General features: G+C 34.7%; 1 protein-coding gene and 1 long non-coding RNA gene across 4 annotated transcripts in view; one reads left to right on the top strand and one right to left on the bottom strand.

Moving 5' to 3' along the window:
- EPHA6 (EPH receptor A6) overlaps nt 1-13,540 on the top strand; it is a 932,172-nt gene that overhangs the window by 306,586 nt on the left and 612,046 nt on the right. The gene's annotated exons all lie outside the window — the stretch shown is intronic.
- On the bottom strand, nt 194-2,829 carry LOC126947873 (uncharacterized). The gene is made up of 3 exons (XR_007723234.1): nt 2,774-2,829; nt 1,955-2,028; nt 194-213 (listed from the first exon to the last, which is right to left on the bottom strand). It is a non-coding gene; the product is annotated as an uncharacterized LOC126947873 (long non-coding RNA).

Here is a 13,540-nt window from a genome sequence, read left to right as displayed (position 1 = left end):
TGGGAGGGCAATAGGTGGGACACGGGCGTGTGGGGGGCGTTCCGTAGGTGCGGCCAGGTAAGTTTCGGCTTGCGCCATGTTGCGCCTGCGCAGTTGGTCTGTATTGTTCCCCGGCGCGGGCTGCATTTTCCCGTGCGCAGTTAAGTTGGTGATGAAGAACCTGGAAATGCGCCATCTTAGTCGTCTTTGTCCTCTTCCCCCGTCCAGACAATACTGTGCCAGAAATTAAACCTGTTTACATATGTGCCCTCAATAACAAGTACAGTGGAATGATTACCATATTTGATAATATTACATTTGGGTTAAAATCTAGAATACTATAAAATTCACACAAAGCCATGATACATATTTTGAAAAAAACACAAAGAATTAGAAACTTCAGTTTGGTTAGCCCTCATTTGAGCTAGTATCAGTTGCTTCTATGGTATCAACAATCATTGTGCTTGACAAGGACATCAGCTTGAATTTTGCATGTCTTTGTACATTAACAATATCATCTCAATGACACCTAATCATAAAATTAAATGCCTACAGTTTTCTATTGAATTACACACCTGTTGTTATACACCATGTTGCTTTGGTAAACATGGAAATCTATTGATTTTATATGTTCCATTTTTCTACTGAGTAGATGATCCTTTTATAAATCAAAATGTATTTTAATAGAAAGAAAAAACACTACAAATATCTTTGGGCCTATAGAATTCTCTTGGTATCGGGGAAATTGAGTGATTCATTCTGAACTTGTACATATTTCATTGCTGAATACTTATCAATGATAAAAAGCTGAAAGATTACAAAAGATTGTATCATCCAGATAGAGAATGTGTTTTTGTCACCAAGAGCCTTAAAAGTCACTTGTGAAGAGTGTTAATCATATGGAATTCTTTATATACAAACCAGTGAAAGTAGAAAATCCATAACCTATTTATATGATTAAAATATTAAATATAAACATGTATGTGTATTAAATATATGTATGATATGTTGATAAGGCAAATCGTATTATTTTATGAAAAATAAAAGAGGTCATGAGGTTATTTAATGTTGGAATGTTTGAAAAAATATTTATAATAACACTTGTGTTTAGATCTCTTTGTATACAAAGTTTGTCCATATATATGCTTATTTCTTCTCAGAATATTATTATTTTATCTGATTTATATATAGTTATAACCTATGCTGCTTTTAGGTTTATCAAAGAGAATTCTAATATATGTGACTTTCATTTCATCACTTATCCAAGGGTAAATGAAAATCACAAATTAGATACAATCTATAATATTTTTGTCAGTTTAAAAATGTAAAATAATAGCACATGTAATGGTACTATTATTTGTGTTACACTTGAGTTGCACTGCAGCATTATTTTCTTTAAAAATTCAGTAATGTATTTAAAAATGTACATGTGCTGCCACAATATTTTTCCATGGTTAATTATTCATGTATATGATAGCCTAGTTTCTCACCTTTTTTGTTCACTATATTAGTACTCCAAGTAAGGATTTTTTCTGCCTTAAGCAGCATTCCAGTTTGGTCCATATAATACTAGGATTATTGGTATCAACACCTGTCCTTCCCTTAAATTTAGGGAATTTAAGCCAATAAGCTACTCCCGCAGAAATTTGAAATTAGGAGCAAAGAAACTTTGGCGATATATATGTGGGTCCTGGAAATGTTAAATCATGTAGAGATGGAGCTGGAACAGCCCTTTTCAGGCATGCGTATAAATGTTAAGTTAATAGAGAAAACAGTCATCAAACAGAATCAAAAGGATAGTTTGAATTCATAGAGAGAAAGGGTCAATAGACTGTTGTGGACTAGAGAAACAATTGTACTGAAATCAGTTTGTTTCACTTCACAGAAACCAATTGCTAAATTTTCAGGAATTTTTGCATCTGGGGTGGCTTCAAGTGGTCAAGTGACTTGAAATCAGTCATAGTGATGTACTTACACCATGGAACTTAGAGGATGCTCCAAATCAGGGCCTCCTGTCCCTGAGAGTTGTTAAACATTGAGCAGCATACACTGCCAGAGAGGCAGAGAGAGAGAGAGAGAGAGAGAGAGAGATCTCCTGAGTAGTTTCTCTGATCCTTGACAGATTCCCAGTTCCCAGCACTAAATCCGTGAGAACCAGCAATGCTTTATTTCTATGGAATTCATTTGTATCCTGTTAATGAACCAATATTTATGTTCTGCTCATTTAGTTCCCACAAAAAAATTAACCAATTGCTGCAATTCTAATCAATGTAATTGGACGCAAGAAAACAGGATTGTAACTTATCATATACATGTGAAGTGCTTTATATGTATATGCCGAAGTCTGTTTCTTTATTGACCCCATATAGTTTAGAATCAACCCCAAATAACATTTAATGTCAACTATGTTGACACCATAGCGAGACATCTTTTTCCATATGCATTTTAGTGTTAATCTGATCATCACCAAGAGGAAAATTAGGGAGGAAAAAAGACAATAAATTCAGTATCTTAAAAGATAAATTTGAGTATTTTATTAAGGATTTTGCATTTTTAAATATAGAGTTATGATCAATTTTGGCCATCACAGGCATGCAGAAAAGTTTGCCCTGAATAATTAGAGAGGCATTCTGTTTAAAAATAAATAAATAAATAAATTTAAAAAGTAAGATGTTAACCTGGATTACCTTTCTCAATTTTTTCCTAGTCTTGCTTTCACCACTTACTCTAATATCTTTAAGATTAGAGCGAGGTTAATAAATACCTTGTCACAAATTACCGTAAGCAGACTCACTGGTGGATGTTATTTTGAAGACAGGCAGCCACTCTTCCTTGTGTCTATCCCATCCCAACCTCGGCGGAGCTTCTAGATATAGAAAAATGCAAAATTCAGTGATTCTGAGACAGTCCCACTCATCTTGGCAAGATAAATGCAGCAATGTGTGCTTAACCCTAAGAGTTACTAAAGCCTAGTAACAGCCACAGGGGATGCTTCTGCCTGTCATTATTGACCTCAGACATTTTAAGGTTAGGTATCAAATGCCAGCAAGGGGCATGAGCAGTTCCAGATCTTTTTTTTGACTTGCTAGAAGCATAATTACTAAAATACAGTGACTGGCCCACTTTTTTTAAGGCCTCACAAATTTTAATTGGGAGCAGCTTGACTCCCCAAGTACCAAAGGAAGGATTTTACCTCATAGCAAAAAATCAAGCAATATTACTTAGAGAAATGCAGGATATCATAAAGGACTCTTACAAACATACATGCCTTTGGGCTATCAGATTTAAAGACAGAAGAAACTAATGCCCTGCTTGTTTTGTGTTTATTTAGGAAATGCCACTAGAAGGCACATTGTTTTCCTCTTTGAACTAAATGTCTTAAGCTGTTTCAGGACAGGCATTAACCTTTAGCTAAGAAAGAATTTATTTAGGATATATATTGAAACATGCTTCTATTGATTGTTTCTGGCATATTGCATTAAGTACAGAATATTTTTATAGAAGAAGCTCACTCAGTTCAACAAGGCTGTTTTTTTTCCAGTTATGCTAATATGAAATTGAAATATTCTACTACCATATAAATAAATAGAAATATTTCTATAAAATTTAAGATCACATCTGTTATCACTATATGTATTTTGGATTTCTTTTTCCCTGGAATGCAAGAATAAGTGCAGATATTCATTGAGAGGAAACATGGAGCTGTTTTGATTTGTCTCTGGCTTGTAACAATTAGAGCAGATTATTTTTTGGTATCTTAATTTTTCTAAATTTAGAATAGTTACCAGATTATTCTCTCCTGCTTCCAAGAGAAATAGAAAAATGACTAAAAATTCTTAGAATTATGTGGATGAATTTATAAAGGATTGAAATAAAATAAATATTTTCAGACAATAATACTGAAACAGGTGTTTGATTATTAATTAAATTACAGGTTGCTGACTAAATAGCCCGGAAGATAGTCTCAAACACACACACACCCTTCTTTCACTGAATTTCAAACCTAGTTTTAAATGCTTTCAGATTGTTTCAGAGTATTCCTTTTATTGTAAAAGGACAAAAGTAAAGACCATTGATGTAGTTTGTCTTTGTAGAAGACTGAGAAATGGCTTCAATCAGAGACACACATCCCACTGTGCTTTGGTTTAGTGAATAGATTACAAAATGAGACTTATTCAAGATCAAATGGCAAGGAGGCTAGCGTTCAAGTCTGTGATTACAAGACAAAAGCCTATCTTGATGCAGATATGCGATTTCCTACTACTTTAGAAGGCAATTTGTTAGCCTTCACAGCATTGCTGGGCTCTTAAACATTTGGAAAGTTACTGCAGTTTCTTTCCTTGACCTAGGCTTGGGACTTATCGATTTAGACCTACTGGCCATATTAACAAGTTATTACCCCCACCTGATTCTAATGGCCAGGGGATTGTAGTTCTCTTGAATCAGAATCCACAACACGGAACTGGGAGCTTGGAGCACAGCCCAGCATAGCTAACTCCAGGTGTGAGGCTTCAGCCCGCATTCTCCCAGTGCAGAAGAAAACAGTAATTTTCCCACTTTTCTGAACAGCAGTTTCAATCCAACAAGCAAAATGAAAAAGTAAAATTTATCCAAGACTTCTTGGCATTTAGCACAAATGACAATATAACTCCACAAAACTACCTCCAAATAATCACATGAAGAAGCATAGTAAGAAACAATTTATAAATGTGTCACTACTAAATAGTTTTCTCCTAGGATTTTAGATACGCCACACCAAAAGATGACAAATTAATTCCCATTACACTCAAATAACTGCTACTAGGTTCTTATAAATGTTACATTTGTTCTCCTTTGTACTCTGCACTAAGGAATGATGGAAACTCAGAGACTTTACCTGTGTTAAAAAAAAAAAAAAGGATTTGAAGTAGTAATACAGGATAACATAATTAAATTCATTTGAACTAAAACTAGCTTATTAATTCAGTTCTGCAGATGTTTAAATGATCAATATTAGTTTATTAAAAACCACTACAGTAAGAGCATAAAGAGGACGGACCAATGGAAGGAGGCAAAGGGAGAAGGCAAAAAAAAAAAAAAAAAAAAAAAAAAGAAAAAGAAAAACACTTAGATCTAATTGGGAAACGAAAGAAAAAATTAAAACTTAAGCATACAATAATAAACAAGGAAAAAGACTGCAGGGTAGGGAGAAGTAACTTTTTCTCACCCATCCTAGATTCATGACTGAGGTCCCTAGAACAAAAAACAGATTAACAAGAGAAAAACATACAAATTCTTTTAATAGGTTTTACATGACACAGAAGCCTTCTTAAGGAAATAAAGACCCAAGCAATAGTTAAACTTGTGTATTTTTATGTTGGTTTGCTGAGAGTGGACAGCAGTCAGGGAGAAATGTAATTGTACAAAGGGATATGATCTAATGGTAATAAACTGGGAGGGAACTTTGCAAGACCTTTACTCTATACTTCTGTGTCTTCACTGATAAGGATGTTCCTTTCCTCCAGGTAGAGGGTGGGCACCTCTCAAATGAAGCTCTTATGATCTTCTTCAAGGGATGTTCAGGAAATTCTTCCAAGGTTTTATGACCTGCTTCATGGGAAAAGGGCTGGGGCAAGAGAATGAACTTCCTGGCTGGGCACGGTGGCTAACGCCTCTAATCTCAGCACTTTGGGAGGCCAAGGCGGTCAGATCATCTGAGGTCAGGAGTTCCCATACCATCCTGGTCAACATGGCGAAACCCCGTCTCTACTAAAAATACAAAAATTAGCTGAGCGCGGTGGTGCATGCCTGTAGTTCCAGCTACTTAGGAGGCTAAGACAGGAGAATCATTTGAACCTGGGAGGCAGAGGTGAGCCAAAATCGCCCCTCTGCACTCCAACCTGGGTGACAGAGCAAGACTCTGAAAAAAAAAAAAAAAAGAATGAACTTCCTGCTTCTCCTGTTTTCTCAAATTCTTTAGCTTCCTGGGTGCCATATTTGGAAATAGTGTGTCCTGAATCCCATCAGGACAATTCTGTGGTGATCTGGATGAAAGAGCTGTGAAATTCAATATTTAATTTTTTTTTTATTTTAGTAGCTTTAGGAGTACAAACGACTTTTAGTTACATAGATGTATAGACATGAAGTCTGGGATTTTAGTGCACCTATCACCTGAGTAGTGTATACTGTACCCAGTAGGTAGTTTTTCATCTCTCGTCCCCCTCTCAACCTCGCCCCTTCTGAGTCTCCAGTGTCCGTTATACCACTCTATATGTCTTTGCATACCCGTAGCTCAGCTCCTACTTACAAGTGAGAACATGCAGTATTTGGTTTCTGATTCCTGAGTTACTTCACCTAAAATAATGCTCTCCAGTACCATGCAAGTTGCTGCAAAAGGCGTGATTTTATTCTTTTTGTGGCTGAGTAGAATTCTATGGTATATATGTACCATATTTATCAATTGATGGGCAATTAGACTGAATCCATATATTTACACTTGTAAATTATGCTGTTATAAACACATGCATGCTAGTGTCTTTTTGACATTGTGACTTCTTTTCCTTTCGGTAGGGACCAGTAGTGGGATTGTTGGGTCGAATGTTGGATCTACTTTTAGCTTTTAGTTTTCTCTTAGGCCTATCTGTTCGATTATAATACTGGATATTTAGCTTTTTGGGCATAGAAACATTCTAAACTCTAGACACTGAAAAATGTACATTTTGGGTCTTTTTTTTTTTTTTTTTTTGGAGACAGTATCTCACTCTGTTGCCCTGTCACCTATACTGGAGTTCAGTAGCACGATCTCAGCTCACTGCAACCTCCACCTCCCGGGTTCAAGTGATTCTCATGTGTCAACCTCTTGAGTAGCTGGAACCGCAGGCACAGAGCCACCATGCCTGGCTAATTTTGGTATTTTTAGTAGAGAGAGGGTTTTGCTATGTATGTTAGCCAGGCTAGTCTTGAACTTCTGGCCTCAACTGATCTGCCCAACTGCCCAAAGTGGTAGGATTACAGGCCACCACCGGTGCCTGACCCTATTTTTAGGTATTTTTACACTTTTCTTTCTTCTACTACCTGAATTTTTATGTCTTTTGTGTTTTTTTGGGTTTTTTTTTTTTTGTGAGACAAGGTCTCCCTTTGTCACCCAGGCTGAAGTGCAGTGGTGTGACCTCAGCTCTCTGCATCCTTTGCCTCCTAGACTCTAATGATTCTCCCACCTCAGACTCCCAAATGGCTGGGACTACAGGTGTGCACCACCACACCCAGCTGATTAATGTATTTTTTGTAGATATGGGATTTCATCATGTTGCCCAAGCTGGTTTAGAAGTGCCCATCTTGGCCTCTGAAAGTGCTGGGATTATAGGCGTGAGCCACCGTACCCAACCCAGTCCTCATTAGAATCACCTGTCTATAATAACAGAGACATCACTTCCTTTGTGTAAAAAGTACAGTAGTGGGGCCGGGCGCAGTGGCTCATGCTTGTAATCCCAGCACTTTGGGAGGCCGAGGCGGGCGGATCACAAGCTCAGGAGATCGAGACCATCCTGGCTAACGTGGTGAAACCCCGTCTCTACCAAGAACACATGAAAAAATTAGCCAGGCGTGGTGGTGGGCACCTGTAGTCCCAGCTACCTGGGAGGCTGAGGCAGGAGAATGGCGTGAACCCAGGAGGCGGAGCTTGCAGTGAGGGAAAAAAAAAAAAGTAACAGTGGTAAATTCTGTGTTAATTATGTGCATTACTGTTAAAAACAATTTTTTCTAACACTTGTTAAAACAGTAAGGCAGACTTTATTCAGGATTATAGTAATAGGTGTAGGAATACTGCAGTGGAGTTTTGCAGTAGGGGAGAGAGACTGGGCTCAACTCTATAGACAAGAAATAAGGGAATTCTTAGCCAAGGGAGAGCAGGGTTGGGGAGTTGGTGGATGTAAAATTGCTAATCAAGTAGAGTAATTCTTGCTGAACTGACCTATCAGGATTTCCACAGAAGGCAGGTCAGGGTGATCAGATATTGCCTGAGAGACAGTGAGAGATGAGGGATTTGGGCAGATATTGAAGACTATCAGATATTGAGGGTGGGCCATTCTGGCTAAACTGATACAGCATTCTTGCTACAATTGGGTTCTTGAGAAAATGCCCTGGTGGAGCTCAAGGAGCTTAACTAGAGTTCGGTCAAGGAATAGTCTTTGTACAAACTAAAATGGAACTTCAAGGTCTCTCATATGATCAAAATAAATATTATTAAGTATCTGTCAAAGTGCATTTTGTTGGTAAAATTATTTCTTTTTTTCTCGCGTGGTGGTAGTGACAGTACATGGAACTATCACTCATTTCTGATATCGACCTTTGATATTTTCTCTCTTGGGTTATGCACATGTCTGCAGTATTCTGGGTACCCTTTCTACATCCTCTTACCATCTCAGGGTTGTTTTTTTGTCTTTTTCTTCATTTGTTCTCTAGTTACCATCTGCCAAACTGGATTTCACAATTCTTCTACATATGGTAGTTAAATTCAATTTGCTTTTATTGTAAATTGGTTTGGTCATAATTCAGGTTTAATCCAGTTTTTATAGGATCCTGTTAATGATTTTGTTTTTTTAATATCTATATTCTATTTAATTATACAAATATTTCTAATTGACACATTTTATGACTGTCCTGAATGCTATTTTTGTCATTTTTCTGCACCTGTTAAAATATATCCATTTCCTTAAACAGACTTTACAGCCTGAATTACAAAATTTCCACTTATACACATCCTAATTTGTTTGCTAGCCTATTGATACATCTTTCCAGTTAGACAGGTTCTTTAGCTATTCTCATGCCAATATGCACATTAATTCATTAGACATTAGGGGAATATTAAGGAATGTAGACTTGAATAATTGGATTATATAAAACTTCTAACAAGACTATGCTTATTCTAAGCTATGTGTACTTACCTAGATCTGTTAAAAGTGAAATACTTTTCACTTATTCTACCGTGATTCACCCTTATTATAAACAAACTATATTTCCATCCTAGTGAGAAGAGCTAAATTTGTATTTTGGATGATATGTTGCTGAAGAAATTATTATAGTTATAATTATTGTATTGTAACCATTCCTGTGCCATTTAATTGACACAAAGTGATCTTTAATCATTCAGAAGTTAATTCTTTCATTATTCCATCAGGAAAAATCAATAGTGCAGTTGATTTATAGCTGTAGAAACTCTGATACTACAGTGGCAGATTAAAATTGCCATAGCAGAGAAGAAAAAGAACTCATATTTAGAACTCGTATTTAGAAAAGGGAAATTAATTCTGCAAATGCATGCTTTGCTTAATTTTTAGATATATAATGTAAAATATACAGAAGTCTACATTATATGAATGTATACAGTGGTATGTATGGAGATTTTTGAAATATAAATGGTAGTAATGTATGCATGGGTTCATATAGAAATAAATGGATGGATAGATGATAGAAGATAGAGAGACAGACAGATACCTAATACACCCTTGTCAATATCCCCCAAAGTACTGTATAAAAAATAGGAACAGATCAAGGCATACTTAGAATATTCCTTAGTCATAATAATAGTTAAATTGAACCAAAGCAGTAACAAATGTAAAACAATTGTAATAGGAGTTTTTTCATGCCAGATTTGTTAGTAAAATAATAAGTAAGTATGAGGTATTGGAAAAATCTGTGAATTTTTATTATATTTATTTCTTGCATAATATTTATCACAGTTACTTCATTCTTCCAAGAAAGGATAATTATGTTCACAAGACCTTATTTACAAGTGGATGACTAAAAATGACCCGAACAGATGCCTTGTGTATTATCTAGGCAGTCTGCCAAGAAATTGGCCACAGCAGAAAGGATCAGAAAGTTCCCACTCAGTCCAGACATGTAGAGTAATACACATTTTCCTCTTGCTGTACTGTTATTGCTAAAAATAATAAGCTGGAAACTTTTGATCTTGATCAAGCTGTTTGGCTGTCTGTTTATACATTATTATACAGGTTGTATGTTAGGAAGTCAGCCACAGCAGGCAAACAGCCTTTTATGGTTTCAATCATAACCTAAATGACCTGCCATGTTAAAAACAAAACCAAACCAAATCTATTATGTCTTCCACTAAGGATGAAAAAAAACAGATTAGGTAAAATTAAAGTGTAAAAACATGTAAGTTGTATATATGACACTAGAATAATGTAATATTACCCATGTGTGAAAAACCTGTGAATGTCGTTGTACTATTCAAAGAAGCCAGCCCTCAGATTAGTTTGGTAATAAAGACAACAAATATATACACATATATTTTAAAATTCCAGCATTCAGATCCTTTGCTTTACAGAGCACTTATCTAGTTTAAAATCAATGCATATGTTTATTATTTCATAAAGCAGGTATTTAATGAGCACTTGCCATGTGTCAGGGACTGTTTCAAGGTCTTGTATACACATACTGTACTTTCCAGGAGAGGCACTGAGGGTTGATTAAAGTGTTGAATATCAAATGTTATTTTTAAAGTTCTTTTCATATTTGGACTATTTGATTTGGGTGGAATCCTAAATTATGGGAGGTGAAAAACTGTAAAATCATTCATTCAGCTTAGTCTTTTTAAATGTCTTACTCTACTCCTGTATTAAGAAGTCCTGTGTTAGTAAAGTAGATCGCTCCTTACATGATGATATTTAAGGAGTTATTGATATGTTTTCTTGCTCTTGGCTATTTTCCACATGCTTGTGTTCCTGCCTGAAAGGGCATTATGAAAAAATATCCTCTAACATCACAGCACACCTTTCAGGGCTTAACACATTAAGCTATTACCAGTTTACAATCCTAAAATATTAATTTATCTAATTACTTTACTCAATTGAGAATACAAAGCTGAACAAAGGGACAACTATAGAATATTCTACATCCCCTAAAGAGTGTGGCTTTGAGTAGAAGAATATTGTCCTATAGTGAAGTATATATGTAGGCAACCAAAGTAAATCTACAAAAACTAATCAAAGTATGCATTCACCTAGGGCTAAGCTTGCTACTAAATTCAATCCATATAAATTAATAAAATTGAGAAAACAGTGTTTGCCTTTGAAGATATGAACTCTAGCCACTCAAGGTAACATTTTACTCTCTTGTTACAGCATAACAGTGCTAAAAAATGTCATATGCATATATACAATTTTAAAACAGAATATTAAATGAGTCCCTAAATAATAGAATGGAAAGTAAAGGATAACTAGTGTTCTTAAGAGCTTCCAGTGGTTGGTAAAGGTTCAGAATTTTCTGACGAGATAGTAGACGTAGATCATAGGTGCATGACATCCTATGAGAGTGAGCAGCCAGAGTCATATGACTGAAATAGAGAGGCAGACAAAGTAGGAAAGTGATTTATGTTTGGCCTGAAATACTGGGTTAAGCCATCTATATTTGGTGCAGTCAATGTTTGACAAACAAAAGTTGCTCAAAGCTTAGGCAACAAGGTTTTTTAAGATATGTAAATCAATTAGAAACCATTGAAAGAGTAAGTTGATTTAAAAGACTTATAACCAGATTTTTCAAAAGTATTTTGTTCACATATGCTTTGTCTTGTTTTCCTACAAAAAAATTAATTCATCAGAATTTTCAACAAATATTTATTAGAATAGTGTGCAATTGACACAAACATTTAGAATGACTCTAGAGGCTATAAAAGCTTACTTTCAATTGTTAAGAGGTAGTGTTACAATTGTCGTAAAATATCCCTATGCCTAATGCTAATGTGCAAACATAGTTACAATGTGTTTTGTAAAATATATCTGAATATATAGACCAGGAAATCAGAAATATCCTTCTCGATGTTTTCTATTTTGGAATGGCATAATGGTGCTCCCTTTTGTAACTAGTATGAAAATATCTGTTTAATAATTGATATGTTAACAGTACAAAAGTGATGAGAATATCATATGAATCTCTATACCACCTAGGAGATCAAAGAAGTCAAAAGTGTCTTCTCCAGTAATGAGTTTAATTTGTTCTCAATAGGGGATTCTAAATTTTATCCTTTTAAGTTTATCAACATAATTCAAGCTATTGATTGCATAGTAGATTAATGATATGAGTATGATATGTAAAATTCTATTAGCAGCTCAGAGGGTGATTTTAGAAAAGTAAACATATTGGAACTAAAGGAAATTGTTTTTGCCACTGTTTGTTTTCATGAAATTAAAAAAGAAAAAAAGAGCCTACATAAATGTAACATGCTGCAAAATATGACTGCAGAGTCAGAGGTCAGTTAAAAACAAATGAAGAGATTTGATGTGAGATTTATATTTCATATGCATTTTATTTAGTATCCAAATGAGATTCTCCCACTTAATAAAATATCAACATATGAAAATAGCAACTCTTTTGATATACTATTTCTGAAGCTATATATTTAGTTTCTTTCATTTTTTTAGCATAATTGTTTTAGAAACTTTAATAAGACAAATTAGTAGTTTCTACTTCTAGATAAATGTGAGAATCACATAGGGAGTCTTTAATGATATAGAGACCCACACGCAAGAGATTCAGAAGTAATTGATTTTATAAGTGTTGTGGCTACAGTATATTTGCACATCTGCCCAGGTGATCCTTGAGTGCAATCAGGGTTGAAAACAATTGAGAGAAATCAAGGGTCATCTATTCTGAAATATGAGAAAGTACTTTCAAGATCTTCATGTTGGATTTGATTTTGAAGAACTAACCAAGTAAAATCATGATTATTAAAATAATTCCCCTAAATAATACTATTATGCTTATGCTTTATTATTAAAGATGGAAGAAGCAGTAACTCTGTTAGATAAAAAACTATTGCATGGTAAGAAAAATGCGTCCTGTTATGATTTTTTTCTAATTTTCAAATTTACAGATTAAAAAAAATCAACAAGTAGAATACTACCAAAATGAATGACGATAGAAATTTCAAATAATAGCATGGAACAAATTATTATGGTCCAAGCATCTAAATTTAGAGATGTTTATCTTAAAGTTTTCAACATAACTGAGCACATGAATCCAAATTTTAAAATATTTGTATTTATTATTTTATAAATTGCCAATTTAAAATGTTTAACCAGACATATAAGAAAAAAATCAAAGTTGAATGACATTGTGTTTATTGACTTTTCCAAGTGTTTAGCATTGTATCATCGCATATGAGATAAAAATGAATATGCCAGTCTTTCTTGCTTTTAACTATGTCATCAAAATAGAAATGACTAATTCATTTTAATCTCATATGGACTAAGTTTAATTGGGCCAAAACATACATTTTTGAACTCTGTACAAAAATATAGGAAAAATAAATGTTGACTTTTGTTTTTGTGTTTAATTAGAAATTAGGAATAAAATTGGCAGGTTTTTTTGCTTCTTCCTTTTTTTAAAATTGCTTTTCCCTAAAGTCAGCAGAGTGCAGAGAGGTGATGGGCCAGAAAGACTTTCCCTCTATCCTCCTAGGTTTGAAATCTGGGTCTGTGAAAGAAACTGACAATAAGGGTGATCAACAAGAAAAATATAAAAATTTCTTAACTATTACTATGTGCAGAGGGGCATCACAGGA

This window comes from Macaca thibetana, chromosome 2 (genome assembly GCF_024542745.1).
Source record: "Macaca thibetana thibetana isolate TM-01 chromosome 2, ASM2454274v1, whole genome shotgun sequence".
NCBI classification, from domain to species: Eukaryota; Metazoa; Chordata; class Mammalia; order Primates; family Cercopithecidae; genus Macaca; species Macaca thibetana.
This window is presented reverse-complemented; position numbering and strand designations above follow the sequence as displayed.